This window comes from Gigantopelta aegis, chromosome 5, assembly GCF_016097555.1.
Source record: "Gigantopelta aegis isolate Gae_Host chromosome 5, Gae_host_genome, whole genome shotgun sequence".
NCBI classification, from domain to species: domain Eukaryota; kingdom Metazoa; phylum Mollusca; class Gastropoda; order Neomphalida; family Peltospiridae; genus Gigantopelta; species Gigantopelta aegis.
The window spans coordinates 37,513,507-37,523,049 of NC_054703.1; the positions used below are offsets into that span (position 1 = coordinate 37,513,507).

The 9,543-nt window shown below is 40.8% G+C and overlaps 1 long non-coding RNA gene across 1 annotated transcript; it reads right to left on the bottom strand.

Moving 5' to 3' along the window:
* Positions 1–2,554: 2,554 nt before the first annotated feature.
* LOC121373203 lies at positions 2,555–4,481 on the bottom strand. The gene is made up of 3 exons (XR_005958036.1): positions 4,427–4,481; positions 3,708–3,827; positions 2,555–2,613 (listed from the first exon to the last, which is right to left on the bottom strand). It is a non-coding gene; the product is annotated as an uncharacterized LOC121373203 (long non-coding RNA).
* Positions 4,482–9,543: the final 5,062 nt, after the last annotated feature.

A 9,543-nucleotide genomic window follows, 5' to 3' on the forward strand; every position in this document is an offset into this window, starting at 1 on the left:
ACAAGAAAACTATATTTTCTCGCATTAACTTCCGTATTTTGGACAACCAAATGGGTGGATAACTCTAGTCTGAGGCCTATCAGACCAAAATTGTTTTCACCATGACACTCAAACTCACATATGGCATTTAAATACATATGTCAAGTTGCATACAGGCAATAAAAAGAATATTTGATACCAAATATGGCTATTGGAGCCTGTGAAATGGGGGACTGCCTGTGCCGCAAAAGGCGGCAATCTGCGTCAAATTATTCCCAATAGTGGACTAGTAATTATGGAATAACTTTAAAAGTTACAGACATTTTTCTGAACAACAAAAAGAAACTTGCTCCTTATTGTGTTCTCTGCAATTGAAATATAGCAGTTGGCAGGAATATGATTTTTTCAAAAAAAAAATCAATTTAATTTAAATTGATACATTTTCAAAAAAAAAATTCCCACAAAGTTCTCTTTTTAAACAAAATTTAATCTTTAAAACTGTAAAATTTTGGATACTGCACACAGTCAATATATGCCAATTACAAATTAGGACTGCTCGAGTGTCATTCTGGTGAGGGTAATTAGCAAGGTGTCTGCACACCGTAACAGGTCACACCTGAATGCAGAGGACAGGGCACCAGTCTGCAAAGATGCAGTACCGAATACACAGTGAACAAAAAAAGCTGTCAACTGCCACTGCACTGAAATGTTTTAATGCATCAGAACTGAAAGTGACATCACACATGAACATATATATAAGGGTGGACATGCATACCACAATAAGTATTTCACTGTTTTATACACTACGAGTCACATCCATGGAAGGCAATACAAGACGAAAGACACAGTTCAAGAAGGGACATGCACCTTGGAATAAGGGTGCAACTCTGCTGCATGAACATGCAAGTCCAGAATCTCACACTGAGAAGTTGCGACCAGTAGTCCGGATGAATATAGACGAGTTTGCCTTGGTCACGAAGTCGAGTTCCACTTCAGCCACCATATCCACTCCAGATTGCGAAGGTGCGTCACAGCCAGTCCGCCTGCTACGTCCCATTACGAGTACATGTACTGCGTCTGAAATGAAAGAAGAACAACAGTGTAAAGACAAAGAAGGCATGAGAATAATGGACAATGACAGAATGGTAGATGCATGGAATGCAGCTTTCAGATACCACTCAACAGCTTCCCCTGAGTGCGACGAGCCTGAAATGCAAATATTAAAAGAGGTTAAGTGGGGTCTTTGTTGGAAAGTCACACTACACTGTGTGAATTGTGACTTCACTGCTCCTGAAAGCAAATTGTACAATGAGGTGAAGACAAATAAACCTGGCCCAAATGCAGCAAAAACTAATGTGGGTCTTGCTATCGGTCTCCAAGATACTCCCGTCGGCAATACAAGAGCGAGAGTGCTATTGGCAGGCATGGACATTCCACCACCGTGTCGGAGCAGTATGCAGAGAACATCATACAAGGTATCAACGGCTGTAACAGATCTAAATGAAAAAGATATGGCACAAAAAGTTGAGCTACTGAAAGACATTAACATGAAACGTGGAAATGAACGTGATGAAATTAACATAGCCATGGATGGGAGATACAAACTCCACGACAATAACAAGTCGGAAGAAACCGGGCCAGAATGCATCACAAGCTATAGGACTTGCGTGTGAAACAATGACTGAGAGAAAATTCATTGTAAGTGCCTGCTTCCAGAATAAACTTTGTTGGACCGGAGCCTGGTTAAGAAACAAAGGTATTCATGTGACGTGTCCCGGTGGTCATCCTGACTGCACAGCAAACTTGCCGCCATTTGCTCCGCTGTCGGAATACGAGATGGGAAAAGATATCGGAACAGACTTGGCTCTACAAGGTATTCTCATAAAATACGTCACAACAGATGGAGATTCCAGATCATCTGCTGGAGTTGGTAGTGCTTTGAAACTTCTACATCCAATGTGGAGAGTGCAGCGGCTAGCCGATCCAACCCACTTAGGTCAGAGTCAGTTTCGTAAGTGTTTACAAAGCTAACTTCAGTCCCGACATGTTTTACTGGGTACACCGTGAACAAAAGCGTGAAGCACAGAAGGTATTCAGCCAGGATATGAAAGCAAGGTGCAGTTTAATTCTTAAAGAACTGATGAAACTACACACTGGTAATATCGGTGTACTGAAACGAAACTTACCAAAGGTCCTGCAATCGACACTTTCGTGCTACGGTGGTGACTGTTCAAAGTGTTCGCGGTACTCGGTCGTCTGCAGTGGAGGAATAACGAACAACTGGTGGCACCGATCCATGTTCCTGGGTACACACAGAATCACAGAGCTGAATATGAATGAAAATGACAAAATGTTAGTACTGGAACTTCTGAAGATTAAACTAAGTATTTCAGCTGTAGAGCAAATGAAACTGTATACAGACACACAGAAATGTGAGGCTGCGAACCGTTCTCTCAGTGTTTCCTTACCTAAGAATGTGAACTATTCACGAACGATGACTGGGAGAGCTGCATCCACCATCCACAGGCTGAACAACGCCCCGGGAACATCCATGATAGAAAAGTGCAAGTACTGTGGCATCGAACTGTCAGCTCGGGTGAGGCGTTCACTGCGTCAGATGGACAAAGAGTCGGACTATCAAAAAAGATATCAAAACAATCCACAGTGATTAAAAGGCACTTAGTCCAGCAAGGAAGTAAAATTAGAGATCACTTACGATATAAACATTTGCACAGAGATCAACAAGCTGACTACAAGAAAGGATTATTAGATATTGACAGTCAAAGAACAGACAACTCCTGTGACCACAGTTATTCAAAGTAATTTTTGTCACAAACCTTCAAGTGATACATATAATATAGGAACTATCAGTTTGCATGATAGCATTTCTGCTGTGGATATGAACCCTAGACATTGAAGACTGACTTTAAACAATAAAAAATAGTAATGTGAATAAATGTATGCTTTTGAATAAATGTATCATGTGATATTTATATGTGATATTTATATGTGATTTTATGACATAAAATATTTCTTTAAATTAAACTTTGTTATTGTTTTACATTCTTATATGTTTATGCATTCTGAGATGCAAGAGGCAGGGAGGGTATTGTCCATGTCCCTGACAGACATCCCGGTTCACACATTGTATGCGCGAGCTGTTAATTGCATGTGGCTCAGCAGATAAGTGATCTTTAAACATACAAAGACGGTTATGGCACAGGTGACTGATGTCACTGCCATCTATGTCCATCTCCTTATTAAAGACCATGAAACTTAATCTGTGAGCATTTACTGTACGATACTGGCCTGTGATTGGTGATTTGAACTTAATAGCACCATATCCATTTGCTCTGGGAGGCCCATTCCACATTATACATTCACCATTTGGCCCAGGATCACATTTTGAAAAAATTACCCTCTGGTATTTTTGATAAAAAGCCTCCTTTTTCACTTGTTCAATTAGCTCAATTACTCAAAGTGAGGCCCTCACAGGGTGCAGAGATACATTCTGATTGAAAAGAATGACCTATGACCTGATAGGGGTACAATGCATGCTGAATTATGTCATAATTTGTGAAATTACAAATTTTGAAAATATAAATATAATAAAATTTAATTTAATTTAAAGAAATAAAATATTCATCACCCAAACTGATAACTTTCAGATTTCCACCTATCTGCACAATTATCATGTACATTTTGAGTGCTGTAACTGGCATAATTACCTCACAATTTGGTATCAAAGTGTGTCACCCTGTGTCAAACATCATTGAAGAAATCCTCCATATTGACTTATTTGACCTTAACCTTCAAAGTGAGGCTCTCATAGGGTGTAGGGATACAGCCTGATTGAAAAAGAATGACCTATGACCTGATAGGGGTACAATGCATGCTGAATTATGTCATAATTTGTGAAATTACAAATTTTGAAAATATAAATATAATAAAATTTTAATTTAATTAAACAAAATAAAATATTCACCACCCAAACTGATTAGTTTCAGATTTCCACCTATCTGGACAATTAGCATGTACATTTTGAGTGCTGTAACTGACATTGTTACCTCACAATTAGGTATCAAAGTGTGTCAACCCTGTGTCAAACATCCTACTATATCAGGCCTCAGACCACAATTAATTTCACTATGTATTCTCATGTAGCCCCAGTGGCTGTAGCACTTTTATTAATTTCACCAGGCCATTAGCATTTCACGGGAAACATTACCCGCCTGGGCCCATTGAACACTCGAAAGGACGACATCTGTTGTCCAGCTCTTTTCCGCGTTATATCAATGTAAACAAACACACGTGGGCTAAGGGACCGAATCACACCCATTTCTCTGCATTTTACACAAATTTTGCATGACTTCAATGTGCTCTGGGGGACATTATGCAGTATCCAGTGTAAACCAAGTGCACATATTCACTAACTGCATCCTCTCACCTGTCAAACCCAGTGTAACAATCCAGTATACTAAGCAGCTCCCCAGCCATTAATCACATCACAAGAAAACTATATTTTCTCGCATTAACTTCCGTATTTTGGACAACCAAATGGGTGGATAACTCTAGTCTGAGGCCATATAGACTGTCATTCCTACCCTGAGCGCTGAAGGATGAAGTTGGTTTCTCAAATGGTCTCCGTGCGTCGACTAGTAGGCGGAGAAGGCGACCAAAGGCAGCATACGGGGTACCAAACTCGGCGGCTCAACATCTAGGGGCGATCCCTTCTCCTTCGACGCCTCCCACGACTCGACAGCAGACCTTTAAAGGAGCGGCACAGGGGAGTGGGGGTGGGGGTGGGTCGGGGGGGGGGGCAATGTTGTTACCTCCACTGACAGTGGCGACCTCTTCTGTTTCAGCAACTCAGCAGATGGAAATAGACTGGCCATGACAGTAGTTAGCTGTTAGTGAAAGAATAGTCCGTGTAGTGGCCCTATACCTACCGACTGAGTCGTTAAACTCGCTCTGAGTTGGAGCCGGTTCCGGGATGCGAACCCAGTGCCTATCAGTGTTATGTTAGGTTCCCTGGCTTAACCAGGTCCGTACACCACATAGGCCGGTCCTAGGTTTTCAAACAAATGTAACTGTGTATGTATGTTATTTTTCAAATGATCAACATTTTCTTCTTGCTCTGTTCCCGTCTCTCTCTCTCTCTCTCTCTCTCTCTCTCTCTCTCTCTCTCTCTCTCTCTCTCTCTCTCTCTCTCGCTGTGTGTGTGTGTGTGTCTCCCTCTCTCTTCATTAAGACTTTCTGTCTGTCTCTCTGCCCGTCGCTCTGCCTATGTCTCCGTCTCTCTGTCTTTCTCTCTATTAAAACTATCTCTTCTCTTTAGTTCTCTCTTCTCTTTATTTCTCTCTCTCTCTCTCTCTCTCTCTCTCTCTCTCTCTCTCTCTCTCTCTCTCTCTCTCTCTCTCTCTCTCTCGCTCTCTCGCTCTCTATCTCTCTCTCTCTCTCTCTCTGTATCTGTCTGTCTGTCTGTCTGTGTCTGTCTGTATCTCTCTCTCTCTCTCTCTCTCTCTCTCTCTCTCTCGCTCTCCTATCTCGTCTGTATCTGTCTGTCTGTTAAAACTGTCTTCTATGTATGTCTCTCTCTCTCTCTCTCTCTCTCTCTCTCTCTCTCTCTCTCTCTCTCTCTCTCTCTCTCTCTCTCTCTCTCTCTCTCTCTCTCTCTCTCTCTCTCTCTATCTCTCTCTCTCTCTCTCTCTTTCTCTCTCTCTCTCTGTCTCTATGTCTGTGTGTGTGTCTCTCTCTCTCTCTCTCATTCCAAGACCACGACTGGTTCTGTCTGTGGTCTATGATCCCTTCGCTCTGAAAAGAGTATGTCCATCCGTCTCTCTCTATATGTCTTTGGTCTCTATTAAAAAACTATCTCTTCTCTTTATTTCTCTCTCTCTCTCTCTCTCTCTCTCTCTCTCTCTCTCTCTCTCTCTCTCTCTCTCTCTCTCTCTCTCTCTCTCTCTCTCTCGCTCGCTCGCTCTGTCTCTCTCTGTGTCTATCTCTTAAAACTCTCTCTTCTCTTTATTTCTATTTATGTCTCTGTCTCTATCTATCTGTCTGTCTGTCTGTCTGTCTGTCTGTCTGTCTGTCATTCCAGCCAGTGCACCACGACTGGTGTACTATCCTGTCTGTGGAATGGTGCATATAAAAGATCCCTTGCTGCTAATCGAAAAGAGTAGCCCATGAAGTGGCTTGACAGCGGGTTTGTTTCGTCTCCATATGTATGTGTGGTCCTTAACCATATTGTCTGACGTCATATTATTACCGTAAATACTAATGTGTTGAGTTTTCGTCGTTAAATAAAACATATCCTTCCTTCGGTGTGTGTCTCTCTGCCTCTGTCTCTGTTTCCCTGTCTCTCTCTCTCTCTCTCTCTCTCTCTTCCTCTCTTTCTCTCTCTCTCTCTCTCTCTCTCTCTCTCTCTCTCTCTCTCTCTCTCTCTCTCTCTCTCTCTCTCAGCAGACTACGAGTCAAACTACCAAATGTTTGACATCCGATAACCTATGTTAATAAACAAATTTAACTTTTATATCAAAATTAATTACTTTGCACAATTAGGGGGCTCTCAATAGTAAATATAAAATCGTCTGTGGCGGAGTTGCTAACCGTCCCACCGACTACCCAGAGCGAGTTGCAACGAGTTAGTCGCTCCAACTACACCAACGTCGTTAAATCACTAGGTCCTCGTTATGTTTAAAAGACCCCAGAAACGGGGCTCGGTTTCACTTTTTAAGCCATGAACATAAGGCTTGGTTTTTTTTGGGTTTTGACCGGTACCGTTCCAACCCAGAGCGAGTTTTGTTGTTCAATGGTTGGGGTAAGGTTGTTGTTCTTTACTCTCTCACTAACCACTAACACTTAATTTAACCCAGTCTTGGGGGGGACAGATGGGGGGGGTATGTGTACAGCGTGTTGAACCTTCATGTTATCTTAATTCGAAAATGAACTGGATCATTTTTTTTTTTTTTTTTACTCAAAAGAATCGTGTTGATGTTTTTCGACATTTTTTCTGAATTTCGTTTAGCTTTTAATGTCACACATGGTATTGTTCCATTTTGTGTCCTATTATTAAATGAATTAAAATATTGTCATTGATGTCGACTATTCTTATGGCGAAACATGCTTACATTTGCATTAATTATTAAGCGAAAGGTCCTGCTAAGTGCCCATAACTATTTTTTCACAAAGCTTCTTTTGCACGCTTTTGCTTATTCTGTTCTTCTTTTTTTTTTGCTTCTTCTTCTTCTTCGACAATGGTACGACTTAACTGACTATCGAGATAGTATTATTGCTGGCTTCTTTTGTTCGTTTGTTTGCTCTGAGACTTGTTGTTGTCAGAGTGTCGTTGGCGCGACTGGGGGTACCAAGCAACGAATTTTTGCAATCGTCGAGTTTCAAGACCCCGAAACTTACAAAATGTTTGGCATCAACGATAACCACTACGGTTACGTAAACAAATTGCTAAACTCGAGTGTCTGATCAAATACGCAATTACTGAGAGCCAATATTAGGGGGCGAATGCGCTCAATCGCGCGGCTCGACCACCACTCCTACCACGTAAGAACGGCCAGAGTCACTGGTAACGCTTCATCTGCGGTGGCAACGTGTTCAGGGGGTCTGATGTTCATGATTACTGGTTTAGTCTCCAGCACCCGGGTTCGGTCTACCGACTTTCACCGCAGAGCTGACGTTGCAACAACGTCACCGGTTCGGTGGTGGCAGCGTCATGGTGTACAACAATCTCTACCACCACACGTCTTTTCTATGTCACTATGGCAATCCTCGTTATTCTTTATCTGAACAGACGGCCCAAAACTCCCAGGCCTTCAGCAGATTGGAGGCGGTTCTTCTGCAAGACAATGCGACCCCACCGCGCCATGGTAAGGCTTTCTAGACAACAAGTACAGGGGATTGGCCAGCATATTCGCCTGATTTGGCCCCAACCACGCTTGGGACGAATTAGGCAGGAGAGTTCGGGATAACCATGCCCCTCCGGCCAACCTTCATGATCTGGGTCAACTTCTTATGGCAGAGTGGCAGGCCATTCCCCAAGAGTTCTTCAGACGTCTGATCAACCGCATGAGGCAACGATGTGTCGAGTGTATTCGCGCCAGGGGTGGATTCACACACTATTAAACGAATGTTCTAATGTGTAAAATCCATGTTTGACAACCTTCAACTTTGACAGCATGTCATGTGACTTGCTTGTATACAGTGACGTTTATTTGTGTTTTTTTGTAAATATGGAACAATAAATAAAAATGTTGGTGTAGTTTACATCATCAATCTAATACACTCTGAAACTTATTTGGTTATACATTTTTGACCCTTAAATTCTTTTGAGTAGTATATATTGACGTCCTCAAAAATCACTTCCCCAGTTGTAGAAATATGTTAATACGTATGTTGGCCAACGTAATGTGATGGAATCATTTCGATTCCATCCAGAACTTATATTACAGCTTCTAGTGACACTGACTTTTATTCTAAATTTTAATATTATCTGTCTGTGATATTTTTATTTTTGCACAGTTCTTTACGTGTGTTTTTATTTGACTCTTGAATTTTTATAAGGATGTTGATCATTACTTCATGTTTTGACACCCAATAGCCGATGTATGTTTTGTGCTGGGATGTCGTTAAACATTTATGCATTCTGTTTTGTACAGAACTACGGTGTCCGACTATATGTCTAGGCAATACTATTTCTGTAACAATGCTTTCTGTTAATTTTGAGCTCTTTTGATTTAAAACACCAGAATCAGAATTCAGTGAATTAAGGACAAAGTTCAACCAGCCGGTAAAGCTTGCTATACTGGGTTTTGTTTTCACTATACGATAAACAGAGGATACTCCCCGAGTGCCTTGTGATAACATAATTTATCAGCACGAGTTAAAGGGACATTCCCGAGTTTGCTGCATTGTAAGATGTTTCCGACTTATAAAATATTTCTACGATTAAACTTGCATATTAAATATTTTTTCTTGATTATAATATCAGTGTCTGTATATTCAATGTTTTTCTGGTCGTCTTAATATTAGTATGAAGCCCAAATTGGATTTGGTCTTCAAGTAATTTCGTACGTACGAAAAAATATATTTTAAGAAATAAAATGAAATTTAACCTAGTACAAATATTAGAACGATGAGAAATACGTTTAATATACAGCCACTAATATTTTATGCAGAAAAATACATTTGATAAGTAATTACAATCGTTAAAAAGTACCTGTTAGTCGATATCATCTTTAAACTTGCAGAAAATTCAGGAATGTCCCTTTAATACAACTACTTTTATCAACGAGTGTTGATAAATTATGATATCACAAGACACGAGATGGGTATTCTTTTTTCATCATCCGTTATCATTATTTTTCATTTGAGACAGTTGTAAATAATGTCAGTAATATGAGTTGAATTTCACTATATTTTGCAGCGAACTAGCAGAACGACAGTGGCGTGACGTCACTAATGATAGGTTTAGCGCTGAAACATACACAGTGACGTAACAAAAGAAGCGATATCTCCAAGGAGAATATCGCTTTACTTTATGCAGATGAT